Source organism: Pongo abelii, chromosome 21, assembly GCF_028885655.2.
Source record: "Pongo abelii isolate AG06213 chromosome 21, NHGRI_mPonAbe1-v2.0_pri, whole genome shotgun sequence".
In the NCBI taxonomy this organism is placed as follows: domain Eukaryota; kingdom Metazoa; phylum Chordata; class Mammalia; order Primates; family Hominidae; genus Pongo; species Pongo abelii.
The window spans coordinates 16173820-16199742 of record NC_072006.2 but is presented as its reverse complement, the minus strand read 5'-3'; the positions used below and the strand labels follow the sequence as shown (position 1 = coordinate 16199742).

Genomic DNA, 25923 nt, shown 5'->3' with positions numbered 1-25923 from the left:
CAGCAATGTTTTATAAGTCATCTGTATCTGTATCTTTTATAAGTCTCTGCATCTGTAACTATATACCTTTTCTCATTGGAACAGATCTCTGTTTTATAACCACAATTCTATTTTATTAATATTTGGAAGAATCAGCTTTGAATTTCATAGAACTACTCTTCTGGCTTCTTTAATCTTTTATTTATTTTTATTTTATTTTATTATTTATTTATTTATTTTATTTATTTATTTTATTTATTTATTTTTTTTTTTTTTTTGAGACGGAGTCTTGCTTTGTCTCCCAGGCTGGAGTGCAATGGCACAATCTCGGCTCACTGCAACCTCTGCACCTCCAGGGTTCAAGCAATTCTCCCGCATCAGCCTCCTAAATAGGTGGGATTACAGGCGCACAGCTAATTTTTGTGTTTTTGTAGAGATGGGGTTTCACTATGTTAGCCAGGCTGGTCTTGAACTCCTGATCTCAGGTGATCCACCCGCCTAGGCCTCCCAAAGTGCTGGGATTACAGGCATGAGCCACCATGTCCTGCCCTTTTTAAATTTTTAATTATTTTCATCATTCCCTTTTCTCTGTTTTGCTGCCCGACACCTCATAGAAGTAGGGACAGGTTGGCCAGGCTGCCTCCAGTTCTAACCAGAAATAGTCCTTCCCAGGACTCACTGAACAGGTGCACCCATTCTGTAGTAGGCCTCCCTAGGAATATCTTGGGATAGTTTCTTCTTTTGCTCAATTTCATTTGTCTTCCACTTTTCGAGGATTCATCACTGGTCCACTTACTGCATACAAACCATTTCAAACTTGATGGCTTAAAACAGTAACAATTATTTATTTTGCTCAGATATCTGCAATGATCCGGGGTTGGATGGAAACAGGTCATCTCTGCTCCACGTGGCATCACCTGGGAAGGTGCAACTGAGTACTAGGGATCTGTTCTTAGATGGTTCATTCACATGGTTGGTAGCATGGTAGAGGTTATCAGTTAAGAGCTCAACTGAAGATGTGGACCAGCGGTCTTGGGTCCTCTCCACAGGCTGCTTGGGCTTCCTCACAACATGGAGATTCTGTTCTCTCCAAGAGAACAAAGCAGAAGTGTGTGACATTTTTATGACTTCTCAGACATCATATAACATCCGTTATGCTATCTCTATTTGTTGACTCACAGAAATCTATCCAGGTTAAGTGGAAGATCTACACCTTACCATTGGGTAGGAGGAACGTCAAAATCACACCGTAGCATGCAGGAAGGGAGATATTGTAGCCAATGCAATCTGCCACTCATTACCTCTGACATTTTTCTGTTTTCCACTACCATTGTGACTTTACATTAAATAAAACTTGCAGTTATTTCTGGGAGCAGGAGCATGTATTGATCGGTAATTTCATGTTATTTTCTCTTTCTGATTAGAACTTTTCAAGCAACTTATAATCATTATTAAAGCTCATTAATGAGCTATTAGATGAGAATTTTTGAGACTTGTCAGACCTTACCCCCTTAAGCACTATGGATTAGCACTTTCTTCTGAAAGACAAATAAGGTCTCTTTTGTGGCTGACACATGGGTTTCCTTTCCAATGGAGAGCAATGGAGAAGGAGCCCAGGAGTTTAGAGGTCACAGACAAAGATTATCTTTCTGCCATGAATGATCAGAAGCACAGTTTGAGCCTGTGCAGCTGAGCAGCAAGGAACAGTAACTGTGTTTGTCCACAGGGAATAAGCAGCCATTTTCATTCATCTTCAGGCTGGTAAGTCTCTGTGTGCCCCTCCCCTAGGCCCATTTTCCACCTTTCTCTACCCTGCTCTGCTCTGTGCCCTGGGAGTCTGACCTCTCTGTGCCATGTGCTCTGGGCCCCTGGGCCCCTCTGGCTTCCAGCTGGGAGATGAGGGAGCAGGAAGAGAAAGGAGCTGGGGTATCTATTCTCCCTTCATAACTTCCTCTATCTGTGGTTAAAGAGAAAATCCAGAGGAAGGGAAAAAAGGAAATATAACTTTTTAAAAGTGAATCACAATGAGATCATACATACCCTTAAATTTCATTAAATATTTTTTTAAACCCATGGTTTACTAAAGTTGATACCTGGGTATGCCTTTATTTTAATAAGAATTATTTTTAGTCTAGATTTAAATACACCTTATATAGTTAACTTACTGAATAGAATCCAAATAAGTATGAACGGGCACATGAAAACTTTTAAATGTTAACTGGCACTATGTGAATGGTTGTAAAATTTGCAAAAACTTACAATTTCAATTTTTAAAAATTTGATATTTGGTAAAACACAAAAATTATATTGTATTTCTAATGAACTACATAATGGAACTTGCTGATATGAAAATAATATAATACTGCTGTGAACAACTTTGTATTTCTGACTTCATTTCTGATTATTTCTCAGTATACACCCCTAAAGAGGAATTACTAGGTCCAAGGCTATAATAAATATTTTCCTGCCCTTGATCCAAACTGCCAAATCCTCTTCCAGGTTGGCTGTACCAATTCGCATTCCCACCAGCCATGATGAGAGCCCCAGCCCCAACACATCCTCAGTAGCATCATCAATTTTCAGTTTTTTCTAATTTTATAAGTAAAGTGGTTTCTCATTGCTGTTTTAGTGGACATTTCTTTAATTATGGATGAGTCTGAATTTTTCACAACCTTTTTGTTATTTAGGCTTATTTTGCAAAATTACCTATTCTTGTTCTTTGTCCATGTGTCTATAGGGATTCTAGTGCCATCATATTTGGAAGCCATAAATTTTCTTTCCTTTTTTTTTTTTTTTTTTTGAGACAGAGTCACACTCTGTTGTCCAGGCTAGCGTGCAGTAGCAAGATCTTGGCTCACTGCAGCTTCCGTCTGCCGAGTTTAAGCCATCATGCCCGGCTAATTTTTGTATCTTTAGTGGAGACAGGGTTCTGCCACATTGCCCAGGCTGGTCTTAAACTCCTGGCTTCAAGTGATCCACCTGCCTCAGCCTCCCAAAGTGCTGGGATTACAGGCGTGAGCCACCACCCCAAGCCTGGAAGTCATAAATTTTCATACTTTCTCTTTAGTTTTTAGTATTTACAGAAATAAAATTTATAAACTCAAAAATGCTGATCTTTTTCTTTGTGATTATTTTCATTAGTTTTATGCTTAGAGAGTTTCGCCTCTTCTAGAGATTGGTTAAATATTTATCAAATTTTTTCCAAATATTATTACTTTTTGTACATTTAATCTTAAATGTATCTAAAATTTACATATAATTTTTTTTCTTTTGTGATGGAGTCTCGCTCTGTTGCCCATGCTGGAGTGCAGTGGCGCCATCTCAGCTCACTGAAACCTCTGCCTCCTGGGTTCAAGTGATTCTCCTGCCTCAGCCTCCTGAGTAGCTAGGATTACAGGTGTTTGCCACATTTTTGTATTTTTAGTAGAGGGAGGCCGAGGCGGGTGGATCACCTGAGGTCAGGAGTTTGAGACCAGCCTGGCCAACATGGTGAAACCCCATCTCTACTAAAAATACACAAATTAGCTGGGCGTGTTGGCGCACACCTGTAATTCTAGCTACTTGGGAGGCTGAGGCAGGAGAATCACTTGAACTCGGGAGGCAGAGGCGCATGTCACCAGGCCCAGCTACTTTTCTATTTTCAGTAGAGACAGGGTTTCACTGGTTTGGTTAGGCTGATCTCGAACTCCTGACCTTGTGATCCGTCCACCTCGGCCTCCCAAAGTGCTGGGATTACAGGCGTGAGCCACCGCGCCCAGCCCATAGGATGTTTTTTTATTTCCATAGATTTTTGGGGAACAGGTGGTATTTAGTTACATGAATAAGTTCTTCAGTGATTTTGGTGCACCCATTACCCGAGCAGTAGACACTGTACCCAATCCCTCACCCTATTCCCACTCTTTCGCCCAAGTCCCCAAAGTCCATTGTATTATTCTTATAAAATGTACATAGGATTTTGGCAGAGAAGGAAAAACTACGCTTTCCACCAAATAGCTTGCCAACTTTCTCAAAACATTTATTAAATTACTTGCCTTTTACCTATTGATCTGTGATGCTTCTCTTATCAAATCTGGAGGCCATCTATTCTGCTACATTTATTTGGTTCTTCTTATACCTTAATCATTCTGTTTTAAATACTATAGCTTTAATGCATGCTTTTACATTTTATTTAATAGGTGATCTCCTCGACTGGCTTTAAAATATCTGCTTTATCTCTTTCTCAGGTGAACTTTAGAATTATTTTCTAAAAGTCCTCAAAAACAAACCTTAAATTGCATTAAGTCAGTTATCTAATTTGAGAAGAATTGGGTCCCATTACCCAGTTTAGCCATCCTTCCCAGAAACACAAGTGTCTTCATTTACTGGAGTTTTCTTTTATGTTTATTTTTTATTGCTGGGATTTCTTGCTAAAATTAGATTTATTTTTTAAATGGAGTGTGCAAATCCTGTTACCTATAATACTTTCAAATTAGATGTTATATGAATTGTCTTCAAGTGCTCCAAAGGATCAGTTAATTTATTTTCCTGGCTGTTATGCATGTGTGTATTTCCATATTAATTTCAGTTATGCCACCTTTAATTGCTTCTTTTAGGTCTTACCTATACAGGCAAAATATAATGAAGAAACAAACTCAAGACCAAAATAAAAATTACATGGATATTTCAGATAAAAGGGAAAGAAAGGAGAGTGCTGCTTGTTTGAATTGGATCCTTGGTAGAGGTCTTACATTAACTTTCCCTAAGTAGACATAGCTCATTAAAACAAACAACTTAACTTTGTAATGGTTATTCCAGTTTACTATGGATTCATCTATGCAGAACGTGAAAAGTTAAATGTTCACAGTGCTTGTTGCACATAGCCTTTCTCCTCATATCTTGAGTTTCTGATACTAATTTGTCTGTCAAATAGTTTCAGAAGCATTTGGGTTTTGCCTTATTTGGACTGACTGAATCAAATCTGAGTTAATCTGGTTCCCTGATATTAAAGCCACTGAAGAATCCTCCATAATTCAAGGATCCATATGAAAATATAACATTTTATGTATGTTTGATATTATTATATTGTATGAGTAATGCCCCCAAATGATTTTGTTTCAGAGTGATTCATTTTCTCTCAAATTTGGACTTGCTACTGATGATTTCTTCATCTCATTCTTAGAGAACATTTGTTAACATTGAATACATTCGTGTCACCACTACTTTATTTATAAAATAGGTGTATGAATTGCATTTCAAAATGAAAAAAAAATCCAAAAACATCTTTTAACTCTAGAAAATATTAGAACATATATTAGAAAGTTTTCCAAATTCAGAACACTTTGCTAAAGATGATGTGAGATTTGTAAAAATAATGCAATCAATGTGCCACCTAAGAGAAAATATTTTATAGATAACACTAGTTCTCAATCCTGAATGTTGTAAGTTTATGTAACTCAGCATATGTGAAACTTAATTGCCACAGACATTCTCCCATGTGTCTCTCAGTCTGCATTTGAATTTTCTACCTGGGGTCTCAGTAAATTGCAATTCTTTCCTGATTAAGTATTTGAGTGTGGTCAGTGATTTTTGAAATTTTTCAACGATTTGCTTAAGTTCCACTTCAGGCACACCATGATCAACCTCTGAATCAACTTTCCCGTTTTCCTGCAGCAAATGCTTTCTGAAGGATGCTCACAAAGCCTCCATCACATCTGCTTCAGAAAGCACTGAGCATCAAGCTATCTGACCTAAGCTCTGGAGAGCTGGACACTGCTTGATAGGTAGGAGTCCAATGATATACTTTTCATCCAGGAGACTAAGTAATTCTTTTGAAGAATTTTAAAGAGGCCAAGCCACACAGGAATCCTTATGACAGCCTAATTGACAAGCAGCTCTCCAACCAGATTGAAATTCCAAATCATCTTTCAGCATTTGTCATATTGATCAATACCATTTTGAATATCTGTGACTAGTTTTCTGAATTTCACCTTCACAAAATTCTGTCCATGAGGAGTTCTTTTTATTTCCCTTAACTTAAACCCACAGTCCCTGCCACCTCCAGTAATATTTAATTTTTTTCAATAATAGCAGTGTTTTGGCAATTGGCTGTTTTTTTAAAGTTCATATTATAGATAGAAAAATAGAGTACATATGTTTTCTTACAGCCAGGAAACAGATAAGAGTATATTGACAGACTTTTGTCTACTCGGCCTACATTTTTGAGAAAAAACTAGATATATTAAATATTCAAAGAGGTAAACATAAGAAACTTTCATGTAATTGCAGAACCTTAAGGACAGAAAAGACTATAGGTCCTCCTTGAGGACTACAACTTTACAGATATTATAACTACAAGTTAATCTATAAACAATTACAGAATAAAAAACTTCTTAGGAGCCAGGCACAGTGGCTCATGCCTGTAATCCCAGAACTCTGGGAGGCTGAAGCAGGTGAGATCACTTGATGTCAAGAGTTTGAGACTAGCCTGGCCAAATTGGTGAAACTCTGTCTCTACTAAAAATGCAAAAATTAGTCGGGTGTAGTGGTGCATGCCTGTAATCCCAGCTACTTGGGAGGCTGAGGCAGGAGAATCGCTTGAACTCGGGAGGCGGAGGTTGCAGTGAGCCAAGATCACACCACTGCACTCCAGCCTGTGCAACAGAGCAACACTTGGTCTCCAAAAACAAAAAAAAAAGAAATACACATCTTCTTGGGGTCTCATCATCAAAATCATCAAGATTCACAAACATGTGAGCTATGTTTCCTATGTGTCAGTCCCTGTGATTAGTATTCATATAGATTAACTCATTTATGCCATATTTTTATCCTCCTAGGAAGATGCCATTATTATTTTCCTTTGTAGATGAGGAGAAGTTTAAGCTATTTCCTGTAGGAAGTGACAGCTGAGATATAAGCCCAGGATGGATTCCTGAGCACTCAATCTTCATCACTCACTATACTGTCCTGCTTTCTGTCCTTGAGCTTCAGCCAGGAATCAGTCTTTGAATCTCCTTTTCCTCCACCCCTTCTATTCAATTACTCATCGAGTCCCATTGATTCTAACTTGGCTCTCAAAATTGCTGATGCACGGATCTCAAATTTCCATCCTCTCCATGACTGAGCTTGCACCAGCACACATCATCTTTCTCTTCCACGATGCCTACTGCCTCCCTACCTCAGTCTCCCTCCATTCTAATCAACCCTCTGCACTGGCACAGAGCAAGAACCAAACAAGACCAGGTTCCCCTTTCCAAATGCAGAGATGGCAGATGTGGTAATGACATTCTCCACTAATGGCAGGATAAAATTTCAAGTTTCAATCTTGCCAAAGATGGTTCAAAGTTCTTAATGTTCAAGTTACAACCCACCTGAACCTGCCATTCGTTCCCATGAGTCCTATGGTCCAGTAATCCAAGACTACCCAAAATGACCACACAAACCAGGGACTTTCCTTCCCCTGCACCCTCACTCCAGTTCTTCCCTCTATTGAAATGTCCTCTCTGACACAAACAAATGGAAAAACATTCCATGCTCATGGACAGGAAGAATCAATATCATGAAAAAGAAATTTATAGATTCAATGCTATTCCCATTAAACTACCATTGACATTCTTCACGGAATTAGAAAAAACTATTTTAAAATTCACATGCAATCAAAAAAGAGACCAAAGAGCCAAGACAAGCCTAAGCAAAAAGAACAAAGCTAGATGCATCACGCTGCCCAACTTCAAATTATACAAGGCTACAGTAACCAGAACAACATGGTACTAGTACAAAAATAGACACATAGACCAATGGAACAGAATAGAGAACTCAGAAACAAAACCACACACCTACAACCATCTGATCTTTGACAAACCTGACAAAAACAAGCAATGGGGAAAGGATTGCCTATTCAATATATGGTGCTAGGAGAACTGGCTAGCAATATGCAGAAAATTGAAACTGGACCCCTTGATTATACCATATACAAAAATTAACTCAAGATGAATTAAAGACTTAAATTAAAACCCAAAAACTATAAAAACCCTAAAAGGCAACCTAGGCAATACCCTTCTAGACATAGGAATGGGCAAAGATTTCATGATGAAAACACCAAAAGCAATTGCAACAAAAGCAAAAATTGATGAGTGGGCTCTAAATCAACTAAAAAGCTTATGCACAGCAAAAGAAAACTACCATCAGAGTGAACAGACACCTATAAAATGGGAGAAAATTTCTGCAATCTATCCATCTGACAAAGGTCTAACATCCAGTCTATAAGAAACTTAAACAAATTTACAAGAAAAAAAAAACCCACAGACACATCTCAAAAGAAGACATTTGTGTGGCCTACAAACACTGCTCATTAGAGAAATGCAAATCAAAACCACAATGAGACACCATCTCGTTCCAGTCAGACTGGCAATTATTAAAAAGCCAAGAAACAACAGATGCTGGTAAGGTTGCAGAGAAAAAGGAATGCTTTTACACTGTTGGTAGGAGTGTAAATTAGTCCAACCATTGTGGAAGACAGTGTGGTGATTCCTCAAAGATCTAGAGGCAGAAATACCATTTGACCCAGCAATCCCATCACTGGGTATATACCCAAAGGAATATAAATCATTTTACTATAAAGACATACGCACATGTATGTTCACTGCAGCACTATTCACAATAGTAAAGACATGGAATCAACCCAAATGCCCATCAGTGATAGACCGGATAAAGAAAATGTGGCACATATCCACCATGGAATACTATGCGGCCATAAAAGGAAACGTGATCATGTCCCTTGCAGGGACATGGATGGAGCTGAAGCCATTATCCTGAGCAAACTGATGCAGGAACAGAAAACCAAACACTGCATGTTCTCATCTGTAAGTGGGATCTGAATGATGAGAATACATGGACACATGGCAGGAACAGCACACACTGGGGCCTGTCGGTGGGGTGGGGGGAGGAAGAGCATCAGGAAAAATAGCTACTGAATGCTGGGCTTAATACCTAGGTGATGGGTTGATCTGTGCAGCAAACCACCATGGCACACATTTACCTATGTAACAAGGCTGCACATCCTGCACATGTACCCTGGAACTTAAAATAAAAGTTGAAGAAAAAAAAAAAGAAATGCCGTCTCCTTTATCCTACCTCTGATTCCTATTTTCTGCTCATTGAAAGCCTACGCTTTCTTCAAGACCCTGCTCAAGTGCCGTCTCCTTTGCAAAGCCTTCTTTGACTCAAGTTGGAAGTATTTGCTCTCATAAGACTTTCAACAGATCCACACTACTTTGTTCACAATTCAGAAATGTAAAATGCTCCAAAAACTAAAAGTTTTTTTGTAATTCTGATGCAAACTTTTTTGGTGGCCTGACCTAATCTGAACTGACATGAGACTCTTTGTAGTCAAATACAGATATTCATGCTTCCCTTTAGAAACACTGGCTTTACTTTAGAAATCAAAGTTGGGTTTGATTACGGCATGCTGGTCCAGATCCCACTGGAGAGTTATGTAAAATATAGTACATGTAGCATATTGCCTTAAATTCTGAATTTCATAACACATCTGCCTCAAGTCTTCCAGATGAGGGACTGTGGACCTACACCTAGCACTCACCATAGTGTTTGGCACTAAAGTTAGTTATCATCTATCTCACCACCCACCCAAAGGCAGGAATTATGACAGTTTCATCTCCACAGAACCAGGCATATATGTGACTGACATCACCACATTCTTTATGGAAAGCAATGAGGGGCATCAGATCTGAGTAAATCTCAGTACCTCCTCCATTCCCAAGTAGTTAAACCCAGCCCTGGCTCTCGCTCAAGTTCCAGAATGACATTATCAATAGCCTAATGGTAAGCCTCTCATGGATGTTTCCAACTTTACCCAAATTACTTTATTATCTCTCTCCCTTCAAACCATCTCCTTCTTCTTTAGGAATTTCACTAAAATTCCTAACCACTCATTCTAGCTTCAAACTGCAAGACTGATTTAACTCCTCTCTTTTCCTCCCTCCCTCTGCCAGCCCATCCTCTCCTCCACCCTTAGCCTCTAACGGGCTGGGCCTGGCTGGCTAGAAACCTGCCCAAGTGGCTGGTACTAATGACACCATCCAGTCTCTTACTGGATTTTGGCCCACATTCTTTAACATAAGAGTCAGAGCCCTTCCCCATCCAGGGACAGTGTGTCTTCTGGCTTTACCTCTACGACTTAGCTAGTGCTCCCTCCACTCCAGTTACACTCAGCTTCTCACTGGGTGGCAGACACATAGTACCATCTCATTCTCTCACTCTTCTGCATGTGCTGTCCTTTCTACCCTCCCCTAGCATTCCACCTGATGATCCTACTCATTTCTCAAGGCCCAGTTTAAATATCACTTCCATTACCAAGTCTTTCCTTATCCTTCCTATCAGATTTAATTAAACCATATTTAATTTTCTGTGTTCCCACAGCACTTGATTTGAACCGCTGTTTTAGTGCCATTTGCAAACTAAAGGATAGCCCGGTTAGTGGCATACATACCTGTCTCTCCCTCCAAATTTTAAACTCCTAAGAGGCCGGGCTATGTGTGATTCAGTTTTTTTTATTTCCAGCAACTCCCAAGCACATCGCAGGCTGTCAACAGAAGTTTAAAAGGACTTTCATTTCTGCACGCTGCAATTACTCTGGTTGCCCTGAGGCATCTCTAGCAAAGTCTGCCAATCTTATTTGAAGTGCCTTTGTTATTAGCCCAATTACAGCTCTTCCTTCCTTTTTGTACAGCTCATTTTTGGTTGGTTCCATATATAAAGCCTTGGCTTCCACTTTGCTTCTCACCTCTTTCCTGCCCTGAGTCCTGTCTGGTATCCTGCACTATCCTGACATCCTACCTTCCTCTTTCCTGCTGTCTTCTCTGGAACCTGACTTTCTGGAAGAGGTGGGATACACCCTGACTTGCAAGAGTTGTAGAGGCAATCATTCAATTCTCTCCAAAGATTTTCATCCTATTCTTTTGTCCCCATTCTCCAGCCTCTGCCAGGTGAGCTGTGCTCTGCACTGGGTGTGACCCTGTAGGCTGCATAGCCACTGTATTTAATCTCCTTGAGAGACCTCACAAATCATCCAGTATAAACCCTTCAACTTGGCAGGTGAGAAAACTGAGACTCAGAGAGGTATGAAGATTTGTCTAAGGTCACCTAGGCAGTTGGCAGCAGCCTTTTGAGCCCACTGCTTTTTCTACTTTACATCACCTCTGTTAAAAGAGCTTCCCAGGCCAGGCACGGTGGCTCATGCCTGTAATCCCAGCACTTTGGGAGGCTTAGGCGGGCAGATTGCTTGAGCTCAGGAGTTTGAGACCAGCCTGGGCAACATGGTGAAACCCCGTCTCTACAAAAAATAACAAAAATTAGCTGGGTGTGGTGTTGTCCACCTGTAGTTCCACTGTAGTTCCAGCTACTTGAGAGGCTGAGGTGGGAGAATGGCTTGAGATCAGGAGGTGGAGGTTGCAGTGAGCCAACATTAGGCCACTGCATTCCAGCCTGAGCAACAGCCAGACCCTGTCTACAAAAAAAAAAAAGTTTCTCATATCATCACTCATAAATTTGAAACAGTCTTCCCATAAAAGCCTATTTCACAACCCTAGCTCATCTTATTTAGTAACAGGCAGTCATGTCCCAATTTTTGATTGCTGAACGTATTTTATTTCTTCATGTTTGCTAAGTAGGCTTTCATGTATTGTAAATAACACAGGAGGACAATGTCTCACATATGGAAACTGATGAAATATTGACCTCTATTTTGGTAGATAATTGTAAAATAATAACCACCTGAGGAAAAAAAGTCAGATATAATTTTCCATGCCATATTGTCTTCAATAACACTGGATTTGATTAACATGGAAAAAGAAAACCACAGCTGAAAAGAGAAATAATGTTATTTACATACTGGTTTGTTTGTATGTCCTCAAAGACACTGTAATGCAGCACAATTTCAATGATTGTCACAAAATTGGTAGTTCTCAACAGCACCGAAGATGCTCCATTGACCTGATTGTTCCTGGAATTCATTATAAAAGAAAGATAAGGATAATTTTCCTGGGATTATTGTCAAGCATCTGATTGTGTAAGCAACTACCATTTTCAGGTGTTTTCTGAGCACAAAAGCATAGCAAACAGAAAGCCGTGATTAGGAAGAAATCCACAAAACATGTTATAGTCAAACCTTCTTGCATGTTCCTGTATTTGTTCTGTCTTCTTTAAAATTAAAAAATCAGGCCAGGCACAGTGGCTCAAGCCTATAATCCCCAAACTATGGGAGGCCGAGGTGGGCAGATCACTTGAGGTCAGGAGTTCGAAACCAGCCTGGCCAACGTGGTGAAACTTCATCTCTACTAAAAAATACAAAATTAGCCAGGCGTGCTGGCGGGTGCCTGTAGTCCCAGCTACTCAGGGGTCTGAGGCGTGAGAATCACTTTAATCCTGGAGGCAGAGGTTGCAGTGAGCCGAAATCATGCCACCGTGCTCCAGCCTGGGTGACAGGAACCAAACTCCATCTCAAAAAAAAAAAAAAATATTAAATTAAATTAAAAAATCAAGGAAGGCAGAAACTATTACTTCTTGGTTTCACCTTTACTTAATACTATGTTCCTGAAGATCATGTAAATGTTCTTCCTACTTCTTGTATTTGGCATGTGTTAAGTGCTTTATTTAAAAAAAAATTCTAAACAATGCATGAGCCATTTCCAAAATAAAATGTCTTCCCCAGCTCCTAAGGGAAGTATATCCAACTACAAACAGAAGTTTAATGATGCCTGATATGAGTTTAATTATACAACCATTCATGTGATGATGTGCCTCCCTCACTCTATACAGTAGGATGTCAAATCTTTTGGCTTCCCTGGGCCACACTGGAAGAAGAATTGTCTTGGGCCACACATAAAATACACTAACACTAACGATAACTGATGAGCTAAAAAAAAAGTCACAAAAAAAATCTCATAATGTTTTCAGAAAGCTTACAAATTCATGTTGGACTGCATTTGAAGCCTCCCTGGGCCACATGCAGCCCATGAGCCATGGGTTGGATGAGCTTGCTCTACATTAAGTTCCATTAAACACAAATGGTTTGGTTTGGTTTCCTCCAGTAGCAGGTACTCCTTTTAAATGAAATTCTCCTAATTTTGTGTTTGTCTGACATTTCCTTGAAATTATAGTGAAAATATTGTAATGACTATTAGAGTGAGAATCCTCTAAAACTACCCAGCCAGAATACTGCACAGGGTATTGCATTTGAAGGCACACAGTGTCTGTCTTCCCCTCAGTTGGTACTGTTAATTTTGATCACCTGGGCAAGACATTGCCCACATTTCTCCACTGAATAATTACTGGGGTTTAATTTTCTCCTAGTAACTAATAAGCAGTCTGTGAGAAGACACTTTAAGACCATACAAATATACAATTCCTCACCAAAATTTCCCCCTAGATTTAGCACCCATTAATGATTCTTGCCTGATCTCATCTTTACCATAATTATTGAAAAATGATGATTTTCCAACCCCTACACTCCCTCCATACTTACAGCTCAGCATTCTACTGCAAGCAAAAGACCTTCCTTTGCCTCTGTTTATTAATCCATCTATTATCAGCAGGTAATCATGAATTCCTACTTAGAAAAATTCATTACTATACTTAATTATTTTGGTCCTCAAATTGTTCCAGAGTTGGCCAATGGGAACTATGTAAGGCTGGCTCCTGTGTCCTTGCGACGTGACTCATGATTTGTTTGAGCACTACTTTATTTTCTGGCGTAACAAGATGATTCAGGATCATCTTGCACTTACCCCAGCCCTGGAATCAGCCATTTGTTCACAAAGCCCTATTTTTCCTTTTAATGGAAAATAGTATTAGAGACCAAGATTTGGTCTGTAGGTGTGCTCATCGCTATTGGGGCATCTTTGCTTCTTGGCCTTTGTAGGGGAAAGAGCTAGGAAATATATGCATGTATATACATATGTACGTATACATATACATACAATACACACATATATACACATACCTATATATTTATGCACATAAACGTGCACATACCTATTTTAGAAATCATGAATTTATACCAATAACTCCAATTCCAGTTCATCCCTACAGGGTTATTCCTTGCTTTATCCTGTTCCATATTTATATATTCCTTCTACAGTGAGAAGCCTGGCTCCTAAAGACATTAACACATTTGCTTATATGCTCAATTTGAGAATACATCCAAAATAGATTCAAAATTGAGGAAGATACTTTTTACCAGATTACTTTTCCGCATTCCTCAAATTCAACAGATGCTTAATAACAGAATCTGCTTTTACTGTAAGGCAGAGGGAGCAAACCTAAAACAGACAAAACCATCCAAGTTTCACCTACCAAAAGATATAATACCTGAAAAGAGGTAGGAAGGTACTTTTTTTTTTTTTTTAAGACAGGGACTTCTCTACAATGCTTATGCCAGAATCTAAATGTCTGCCTAAGGGGTGAGGTGCAGAGGGGAGGCAATGAGATGAGAATTTTATAACAAGCTAAGATGTATAAAGGCAACATAGAGTTATGCTACAGGGACCCAAAATGTACCATCCATATACTCTTCTTTAAAAACACATAAATAAAGACACAAATATAGAAACAGCTGCATATTAAAATTTAGTATATGATAAAGGCAGGATCTTAGCTGCTTTAGTAGCAAAAAGGTATTTGATTTAGGACAACTAGGCAGTCACATGGAAAAGTTTTTAATTGAATCTATTCTTCACGCTCTGCATCAGAATAAATTCTAAATTGATGAAAGATTTCTATCTAAAAAATATGAAACAGGCCGAGCGGGGTGGCTCATGCCTGTAATCCCAGCACTTTGGGAGGCCGAGGCAGGCGGATCACGAGATCAGGAGATCGAGACGATCCTGGCTAACACGGTGAAACCCTGTCTGTACTAAAAATACAAAAAATTAGCCAGGCGTGGTGGCGGGCACCTGTAGTCCCAGCTACTTGGGAGGCTGAGGCAGGAGAATGGTGTGAACCCAGGAGGCGGAGCTTGCAGTGAGCCGAGATCGCGCCACTGTACTCCAGCCTGGGCGACAGAGTGAGACTCCGTCTCAAAAAAAAAAAAAAAAAAAAAATATATATATATATATATATATATAAATATATATATATAGATATAGATATATAGATATATAAAATACTAGGAAAAAAACACAAATATTTCTATAACACAGGAGTAAGGTTGTGACTTAAAAATCCAGAAAGAATAAGGGAAATATATTAATTACCTAAAAATAAATATTAAAAGCTTTTACATGTCAAAAATACCATTAGCAAAGTAAAAAGACAAATGACAAACTGGGAAAATACCTTTGCTACTTACATCAAGGCACAGGGTTGACATCCTATGTAGAAAGAGCTTGTAGACATAGAGAAGAAAAATGCCAATGCCCTTTTTAGAAAAATGGGCCAGGAAAATAAACAGAAAATTTCAGAAAAAGAAATTCAAATGGTTTGTACCATATAAAAAGATGCTCAACCTCACAATAAGAAAAATACAAGTTAAAACAATACTGAAATACCATTTCTCATTTATCAGACTGACAAAAATTACAAAGGATGACAACACACACTGTTGGCAAGTCTGTCTCATACATTGATGGTGAGAATAAAAAAATGGCACAACCCCTTTGGAGGAGAATTTGGGAGCACGTAGTGGAATCATATATGTAGTTAGCTTTGAGCCAGCAATTCCACTTAAAATACATATTGGCAAACCAATAAAATGATACATGCTATTCGTTGCAGCATCATTGGTAATAGCAAAAGACTGGAAACAACTTAAATTTCCATCAGTAGCAGACTAGCTGAATAACTTGGGCACATCTATACCGTGGAGTACCATGCAGCTATTTAAAAGAATGGAGTTGGACTGGTGGCTGTATAATCCCAGCATTTCAGGAGACTGAGGCAGAAGGGTTATTTGAGGCCAGGATTTGAGACCAGCCTGGACAACACAGGGAGACCCTGTTTCTACCAAAAAAATTTTTTTTTCATTAGCCAGGCATGGTGGTGCATGCCAGTAATCCTAGCTAATTGGGAGGCTGAGATGGAAGGATAGCTTGAGCCCAGGAGTTTGATGCTGCAGTGAGCTATTTCGCAGCACTGCACTCCAGCCTCAGTGACAGAGTGAGACCCTGTCTCAAAGAGAAAGAAAGAGAGAGAGAATATGGGAAATATATCTATATCTCTATAGAGTGATTTCTAGGATATATTGTTAGATTTAAAAAACAACAACAAAGTAAAAATTAGTGTGTATAGTATACTCCCATTTATATAGAGAGGATATATGGATGGATAGATAGATAGATAGACAGACAGATAGATAGATACACATATATAGTCATGTATGAACAATGACAATTTTATATTATGGAATTATACTTACTTTTATATCTGATAATAAATAGTATTATAGGCTTTTTCAAAAAAACACATCTTAAAAAAAAGCATTAAAAGGTATACTCCAGTAGACCAAGAGATCGGGGGGAAAAGCAGAGCTCAAAAAATAGAGAAGTAGAAGAGAGATGCAAAAGTCTTTAAAATTTATGAAATCCATTATTTTATAAAAAGGATAATGCATCGTAATGAAGTAAGGTTTATCCCAATAAGGCAAAATTGGTTTAATATTCTTTAAAAATCAACATAATTCACCACATTGACAGAATAAAGGAAAAAGCCAGGCCAGGCACTGTGACTCACGCCTATAATTCCAGAACTTTGGGAAGCTGAGGCAGGTGGATCACTTGAGATCAGGAGTTTGAGACCAGCCTGGGCAACATGGCAAAACCCTGTCTCTACAAAAAAAATTAGCTGGGTGTGGTGCCACGTGTCTTTGGTCCCACCTACTCCAGAAGCTAAATCACAAGAATCCTGAGCTTCAGCTCGTGAAGCGGAGGTTGCAGTGAGCCGAGATTGCACCACTGCACTCCAGCCTGGGTGAAAGAGACCCCATTTCAAAAAACAAAAAAGGAAAAACCACACACCTAAAAAGCATTTGACAAAATTCAACACTTATTGAAGATAAAAACTCACAGCAACCTCGAATTAGAAGAAAACTGAGCTGAGATTGCAGTGAGCCAAGATTGCACCACTACACTCCAGCCTGGGTGAAAGAGACCCCAATTCAAAAACAAAACAAAACAAAACAAAAAAAAAAAAGGAGAACACCATATGCCTAAAAAGCATTTGACAAAATTCAACATTTATTGAAGATAAAAACTCACAGCAACCTAGAATTAGAAGAAAACTTTCTCAAACTGATAAAGGGCACCAGGAAAAAAAAATAAGTATAGCTAGCATAATACTTACTAGTGAATGACTGAATGCCTTCCCCCTAAGCTTGGAAATAAAGCAAGGTTGTTTTCTTTCATCACTTCTATTCAATATTGAAATTATCTTTGCTATAAGTCAAGAAAATGAAATAAAAGCAGAGATTGAAAAGGAAGAAGTAACACTATATTCATAAATAAGATCATATATGTAAAAAATACCAAAGGAGTCTACCAAAAAACACTAGAACTAGTAAATGAATTTAACAAGGTCACAGGACACAAAGTAAACATTCACAAGTCAATTGTATTTTTATATACTAACAACAAACAATCCAAAAACTAAATTTAAAAGATATCATTTACAATAGCGACAAAACTATAACATATTTAGAGATAAATTTGAATATATGGAATACATACACACTGAAAACATTACTGGTAAAAATTAAAGAAGACCTAAATAATGTTCATGAATTGCAAAACTCAATATTGTCAGAATGATAGTTCTCCATATATTGATCTACGGGTGCAACATAATTACAATCAAAACTTCTGTGGACTGTTTTGTTGAAATTCAGCATGTCTACTGCATGACTCTAGGCCCCTTGGAATTTTACACAACCCATTCTAGACCTGATTGAAGCCAGTTTCCCAGCATCAATGATGTGAAACAAGACTGATTTCTCTCAAAGAAAGCTGTATAATATTTGTAATCTGCCAACCAGACACTCAATCAGAATATTACATTATTTGAAATACTTTTTTTCATCATACATTTAACTCTTCACATTTTTGCTGAGAGAACTTGAGCTCACACCTAAATGATGTTGCTTTCCTTTGTCAGACACACAAGTAAATTCACCTTTGATTAAGAGGAGGAAGAGAGAGAAAGAGGTGATGGCATATGGATTGGTAGTTTATATTGTAATAAACTGAAATGGAATTCAAAATGTTGGTTATATTCAGCATTTTGGGAGGCCAAGGCGGGTGGATCACTTGAGGTTAGGAGTTTGAGACCAGCCTGGCCAGCATGGTGAAACCTCATCTCTAATAAAAATACCAAAAAATTAGCCAGGCATGGTGGTGCCCACCTGTAATCCCAGCTACTCTGGCGGCTGAGGCACAAGAATCGCTTGAACCCCGGAGGCGGAGGTTGCAATGAGTCAAGATCATACCACTGCACTCCAGCCTGGGCAACAGAGTGAGGCCTATCTCAAAAAAAAAAAAAAAAAATTTGGTTATAAAACAAAATTAAATGTAAAAAAATTATGTTGTATCTATTACCACAATGAAAAGAGAAAAAAAATGGTAATCCTTTAAATTTACTTAAAAATGTAAAAATCTATAATGCAAATAAAATTATACAACCACCGTTCACAAAAATTATAATAAAATATAATGTAAAAATTTACCAACTATTTGGATCTAAAACTCAGTAACATAAAAACAGAAATGAGGAGAGGAATGAAATTATGCCAAATCTCTTGCTTAATAAAACAGACTTTGACTTTGTATTTTCTTCTGTCTCTGAAGAGTATAGAAATAACGGTTCAATACTATTTGTGGAAACTTAAAGGTAATCATTAGCAGAATTTAAAACAGGATATATCCCTTTTTGATCACTGAAGATGAACGCAAAACACACAGTACACACACAGAGAACTATCTACAAAAGGCAAAAGAAAAAAAGATAAAAACCAGGAAACACAAAACAAAATGACAGAAGCAAGATAAGACATACCAGTTATAATAATTATTATCAATTATAATAATTAAAATACATTAAAAGAGAAATTCTTTGATTCAGTAACAACAATGTGATATCACAAATGCTAAAGGTCAGGCCAGTGTCTATCAGACAGATTCAAAGAATAAAAAAGCAGGGGTACAATACTAATATCAAACAGATTAGGGCAAAATATTAAATGGGCAAAGAATATCAGAGCAAATAAAAGAATACAATTCAAAATGAATTAGCTTCATGAACTTGTAATTTCTAAATAGAATTGCATCAAAACATACAAAAGTTATATATTTGTATCTTGCACTTGCAATAATAAATTTATCAGTTTTCATATAAGCAGGGCAGCAGGAGGTAGAATAGAAGCAAGGAAAGAATCTTTTCTGATTCTCCCTCTATCTCTGACAGATCAAGTAAACAAAAAGTAACTATCATAGGTCAGGTTGTCCGGAAACAGACTCTGAGACTGAGGTTGTGTTGCATTCAAGAGTACTCTCAGGAATAACACCTGTAATGGAATGGTGGAAACAGGATTGGCACAAGAGGAACTTCAACAAAGCCCTCAGCAGATCCTGCAGGGAGCTCTGGAGCCAATGTGGTGCTTCAAAAAAAATGTCCTGCCCTTTTTTTGTTGTTGTTTTTTGAGATGGAGTCTCACTCTATCACCCAGGCTGGAGTGCAGTGATGCGATCTCAGCTCACTGCAACCTCCGCCTCCTGGGTTCAAGCGATTCTCCTGCCTCAGCCTCCAGAGTAGCTGCGATTACAGGCACATGCCACCACGCCCAGCTAATTTTTGTATTTTTAGTAGAGACGGGGTTTCGCCACGTTGGTCAAGCTGGTCGCGAACTCCTGACCTCGTGATCCACCCACCTCGGCCGCCCAAAGTGCTGGGATTACAGGCATGAGCTACCGTGCCTAGCTCAGATTTTTTTTAAGTCCATTGTTATGTCTTTATTTTTATTTTTTGCTTAACATTTTTTTAAAATATACTTTAAGTTCTGGGGTACATGTGCAGAACGTGCAGGTTTGTTACATAGGTATACACGTGCCATGGTGGTTTGCTGCACCCATCAACCTGTCATCTACATTAGGTATTTATCCTAATGCTATCCCTCCCCTACTCCCCCACCCTTCCCGCAACAGGCCCCAGTGTATGACGTTCCCCTCCCTGTGTCCATGTGTTCTCATGGTTCAACTCCCACTTATGAGTGAGAACATGTGGTGTTTGGTTTTCTGTTCTTGTGATAGTTTGCCGAGAATGATGGTTTCCAGCGTTATCCATGTCCCTGCAAAGGACATGAACTCATCGTTTTTTATGGCTGCATAGTATTCCATGGTGTAAAAGGGGTTAAATCATCTGTAATAATAAGTAGGAAACCAAGAATGTCTCCGTTTTAAGAGTACCCCATTGCCCAATTTATAAAATTTAGCAATACTGCAGGACTTCCCCCAAAAAAATGCCATAAGAAAAGTATAAACAAACAAACAAAAATGTCCCCATTGAGGCAAGGAGGGCAGACTTTTGTATTCCTGTATCTATCAACCAGTCATTGGATGTAGACTGCCCCCAGGGATGAGGCTTAACACTTCTGATGACAATTTCTGGGGAGAGATTCACCTCTGAGCTGAGTAAGAAGGACTATAATACTACTGTTCTCAACAAGAGAAGCAGGAGCCAGAATAAATGAGTCCCATTGGATCAGAATAAAACGTATGGAAGAGAGGTGAACTGAGCATAAATTTCTGATTATTCTGATATGCTTTTTCCAATCCAAGTCAGAAGCATTGAAATCTATCTGAATAATATAAAGGTTGGTTTAAATGATAAGCATCGAGCATTTTACTTTAAAAACAGAACTTACCTTCTTATCCAGCATCAGGAAACATTTATAAAATTTGATCAAGTATTTAGGTTACAGAAAATACTTAAGTACCTTAAAGGCATAGTCTCTACAATGTTGTAGTGGAAGCAATAATCATAAAAGTTATAAGAGAATAACTAATCAGTAAAAAACTCAAAGTAGAGTCCAAAATAATAAAGCTAGAATCAAAATGACAAATAGAAATGAAGTTACTATTCCTAACAAACAAAAGGTGCTTATAAATTAAACAGGAAATGAATAAACACCTTAATAGAAACAAAAAACATTAACAGACAATTCAGAAAAATAAAGACTACTCATGATTACTTAATATGTGAAATATGTTTGGCTTCACTTAAAAATTTTTTAATGAAAATAAAACAATATCAAGATACATTTTTCACTTATCAGTTTGGCAAAAGTTAAAATGATTGAAAAGCCCATTGCTGCCCAATCCGTCTCCTGCAAGGATGGGGAAAGAGGATTTAAATTGGACCACCTTCCTGGAAAGTAGTTTGACATTTGAATAAAAATATGCATATCATTTTACTCAGCAATTCTACTTTAATTTATCCTTTTGTAGCAGCTTTTTTAAAGTTGAAGTATAATTTACATATAGTAGTGAAAGTTGCCCTTTTTAGGGTACTAGTTTTGACAAATGTACAGTCATGTAACCACCACAATACAAAACAGTTGATTATCCTTCCTTCCAAATTCCTTCATTTTACTGCTTTCTAGTCAAACCATTCCCCCAGTCTTACCACTGATCTGTTCTCTGTCACTAGACTGTTACCTTTTCCAGAATGTCATATAATGGAATCATATAAGATGTAGCCTTTTGTGGCTAGCTTCTTTCACTTAGTATACTACATCTGAAATCCATCCATGTGGTTGTATGTATTCCACCATACAGATGTACAAAAATTTGTTTATACATTACCCAACTGAAGAATATTTCGGTTGTTTCCAGTTTTGACAATTTAATAGCTTTTTTTTTATGGATTGTCATATCTAAAAAATCTTTGCCTAACCAAAGATCACAACAATTTTCTTCTGCTTTCTCCGAAGAGTTTTATAGTTTCAGGTTTTATATCTATCTAGGTCTACAATCTATTTTGTGTTCTTTTTCTTTTTTGGAGATGGAGTCTTGCTCTGTTGCCCAGGCTGGAGTGCAGTGGTACGATCTCGGCTCACTGCAACCTCCGCCTCCCGGGTTCAAGCGATTTTCCTGCCTCAGCCTCCTGAGTAGCTGAGACAACAGGCGCAAACCACCATGCCTGGCTAATTTTTGTATTTTTAGTAGAGACAGGGTTTCACCATGTTGGTCAGGCTGGTCTCGAACTCCTGACCTCGTCCACCCGCCTCGGCCTCCCAAAGTGCTAGGATTACAGGCATGAGCCACCACGCCCGGCCCATTTTTTATTTCTTTCATTAGAGTTCTGCAGTTGCAAGCATACAGATCCTACACATAGTTTGATAGATTTATATTTGAAAATCTCATTTTTGGTGCTATTTCATTTTTTGGTGCTATTTTGATTTCAGTTTCTAATTATTCATTCCTAGTTACAGAAATATAATTATATTTGCATGTTGACTTTATATGCTATTACCTTGCTAAACTCACTCATTAGTTCTAGTAGCTTTTCTGAAGATTCCTTGCGATTTTCTACATAGTCAATTATGTCATCTGCAAATAAACACAGTTTTATTTCTTCCTTCCCACGCCATAAGTTTTTTATTTCTTGTTCTTGCCTTTTTGCATTAGCCAAGACATCCAGTACGTTAAATATGAGTGGTGAGTGGACTTCCTTGCCGTGTTCCCAACATTAGGGGAAAAGCACTCTGTTTTTTTTTTTTTTCTTTTTTTCTTTTTTGAGATGGAGTCTTGCTCTGTCAGCCCAGGCTGGAGTTCAGTGGCGTGATCTTGGCTCACTGCAACCTCCACCTTCTGGGTTCAAGCAGTTCTGCCTCAGCCTTCAGAGTAGCTGGGATTATGGGCGTGCACCACCACACCCGGCTAACTTTTTTGTATTTTTAGTAGAGACGGGGTTTTACCATGTTGGTAAGGCGGGTCTTGAACTCCTGACCTCATGATCCGCCCACCTCAGCCTCCCAAAGTCCTGGGATTACAGGTGTGAGCCATTGTGCCTGGCCAGAAAAACACTCTTTTTATCTTTTATTATCAAATGTGATGTTACTGACAGGTTTTTTGTAGAGATGCTTTGTCAGGTTGAGGAAGTTCCCTTCTAGTCCTAGTTTTCTGAGAGTTTTTATCAGGAATGGCAGTCGAATTTTGTCACATTCTCTTTCTGCATCTATTGGGATGATCATATACTTTTTCTTCTTTCATTTGTTGACAAGGTAAGTTAATTACATTGATCAATTTTTGAATATTGAACTAGCCTCATTTATATTCATAGTTTTGTTATGATGTGTTATAAGGATTGAAAAGGAAGAATTAAAATTTTCCTTATTCACAGACAATATGATTGTATGTATGGAAAGTTCAAACAAATCTACAAATAAATTATTAGTTAGTGAATTTAGCAAATTTTCTGGATTTGAAGTATTTATATACTATGTATATAACAGTGACCATTAGAAAATGAAAATTTAAAAACATACCTTATACAATAACTTTTAAAAATTATATTCCTATAAATAAATCAAACAAAAGATTTATAAGAAGACTCTTATAAGGTAAACTATAAAACACTGAGAGACTAAACAAAAGAAGAAACACACCATGTTTATGGATTTGAAAACTCAACATCATAAATAAGGTGATTATTCCAAATTGATCTACAGAATCAATTCAGTCCCAAATAAAATTTCAAAAACTTTTTCTAAGGAACTAACAAAGTGATTCTAAAATTTACATGGAAATGTATAGAACCAAGACTAGCCAAGATAATCTTGAAGAAGAACAAAGTAGGAGGACTTAATCAGGTATCCAAACTTATTGTAAAGTTACAGTAAATAAGACAGTATGGTACTGGTTCATGGAAAGACAAATAGATTAATGGAATAGAATAGAATTCAGAAAGAGACACAAGCCTATACAGACATTTGATTTGTGACAAAGTAGGCAAGACAAAGGAAAGAAAGGATGGTATTTCCATGGTTAATTTTTACAAATTTGTGTTCTAGTCTTTGTCATGTTGTACTATAAAGTGGAACAATCTATTTAGGGGAAGAAACTGGATTTTATTCATATTGCATAACACTAGCTGCTAAAACAAGCTCTGGCATATACCAGGTGCTTAATAAGTGTTGATAACCAGCCAGGCGCGGTGGCTGATGTCTGTAATCTCAGCACTTTGGGAGGCCAAGGCGGGTGGATCAACTGAGGTCAGGAGTTTGAGACCAGCCTGGCCAACATGGTGAAACCCCATCTCTACTAAAAATACAAAAATTAGCTGGCTGTGGTGGCATGCACCTGTAATCCCAGCTACTCGGGAGGCTGAGGCATGAGAATTGCTTGAACCCAGGAGGTGGAGGTTGCAGTGAACAGAGATGGTGCCACTGCACTCCAGCCTGGGCGACAGAGTGAGACTTTGTCTCAAAAAAAAAAAAAAATTGTTGATAGCAAATGGCCAAAGCACTAAGGAAAGATCATGTGAAGCTACATGTTTTAGGGGTCCTATGCTGTTCCACTAATTGGCAACTAGGCAGTGATCAATGGAAATGACAGCAGGAGGATACTGCATCAGTCGGTGCTCTCTGAATCTCTTTGACCTGTAACACTACTGCCACTGCCACCATCAGAGAGAATACAACTGACTCTTCTCACTTCCACACACAAACTTCAGACCACATAAATGTTCTGTGACTACTTCCTCCTTCTAGATTAACCTGATTTTACCTTGTAAGTGAGAAAAGAGGGCATAAGGAATATAATTTTCCCTTCATCTCAGCCCTAGCACAACAGGAACATTCATTTTATAACTTGTCTACAGACATGTGAAACAGGCTGTTCGAATGCATGGGCAAGTCCCACAATGGAGCCATCTCTATCTTTCCAGGCAGGAAATTAATACCATAATTCTTCTCCCCATGGTTTATCACCACACACAAAAGCCATCTTTCAACATCAGTATGAGGATTGTACCTAAGGGGTCACAAAATGCAGAAAGAGTCGTTCAGGACAAAGCAGAATTAAAAATAACCAATTTCTAAAATAGTATTCAGATATCCTTTATATAAAAGATAAGACTGGCTACAGTAGCTCACATCTATAATCCCAACACTTTGGAGGCCAAAGCAGGAGGATCACTGGAGACCAGGAGTTCAAGACTAACCTGGGCAACATAGTTAGCTCTCATGTCTACAAAAAAAAATTTGTTTTAATGAGCCAGGTGTAGTGGCATGCACCTGTATTCCCAGCTATTCAGGAGGCTGAGACAGGAGGACTGATTGAACCCAAGAGTTTGAGACTGTAGGGAGCTATGACTGCACCACTTCACTCCAATAAAGGGCAATAAAGTGAGAACCTGTCTCACAAAAAAAAAGAAAAAGAAAGAAAGAAAGAGAAAGAAAGAAAGAAAGAAAGAAAGAAAGAAAGAAAGAAAGAAAGAAAGAAAAGAAAAGAAAAGAAAAGAAAAGAAAAGAAAAGAAAAAAAGGCAGGCTGAGCAGAGTTTAGAGGAATACTATCGAGAAGGTAATGTCACATAATGGGGTTGGGGTCTTTTATATTTTAGAATATAGCATCTTGGCTTGTGATGGTTTGACTTACTTTTTTCTTTCTTTCTTTTTTTTTTTTTTTTTGAGATGGAGTCTTGCTCTGTTGCCCAGACTGGAGTGCAGTGGCGCAATCTCAGCTCACTGCAACCTCGGCCTCCCAGGTTCAAGCGATTCTCTCCTGTCTCAGCCTCCCAAGTAGCTGGGATTACAGGTGTGTGCCACCACATCTGGCTAATTTTTGTATTTTTAGTAGAGAAAGGGTTTTGCCATGTTGCCCAGACTGGTTTGGAACTCCGGACCTCAGGTGATCCACCCGCCTCAGCCACCCAAAGTGCTGGGATTACAGGTGTGAGCCACCTCACCT

General features: G+C 38.3%; 1 long non-coding RNA gene across 2 annotated transcripts; it reads right to left on the bottom strand.

Moving 5' to 3' along the window:
• Window positions 1-10474: 10474 nt before the first annotated feature.
• Window positions 10475-18895, bottom strand: LOC129052086 (uncharacterized). 2 transcript variants are annotated; one of them, XR_008516834.1, is made up of 4 exons: window positions 18362-18895; window positions 12140-12470; window positions 11864-11974; window positions 10475-10555 (listed from the first exon to the last, which is right to left on the bottom strand). It is a non-coding gene; the product is annotated as an uncharacterized LOC129052086 (long non-coding RNA). The 2 variants fall into 2 exon arrangements; XR_008516835.2 differs by lacking the exon at window positions 18362-18895 and adding an exon at window positions 17308-17405.
• Window positions 18896-25923: the final 7028 nt, after the last annotated feature.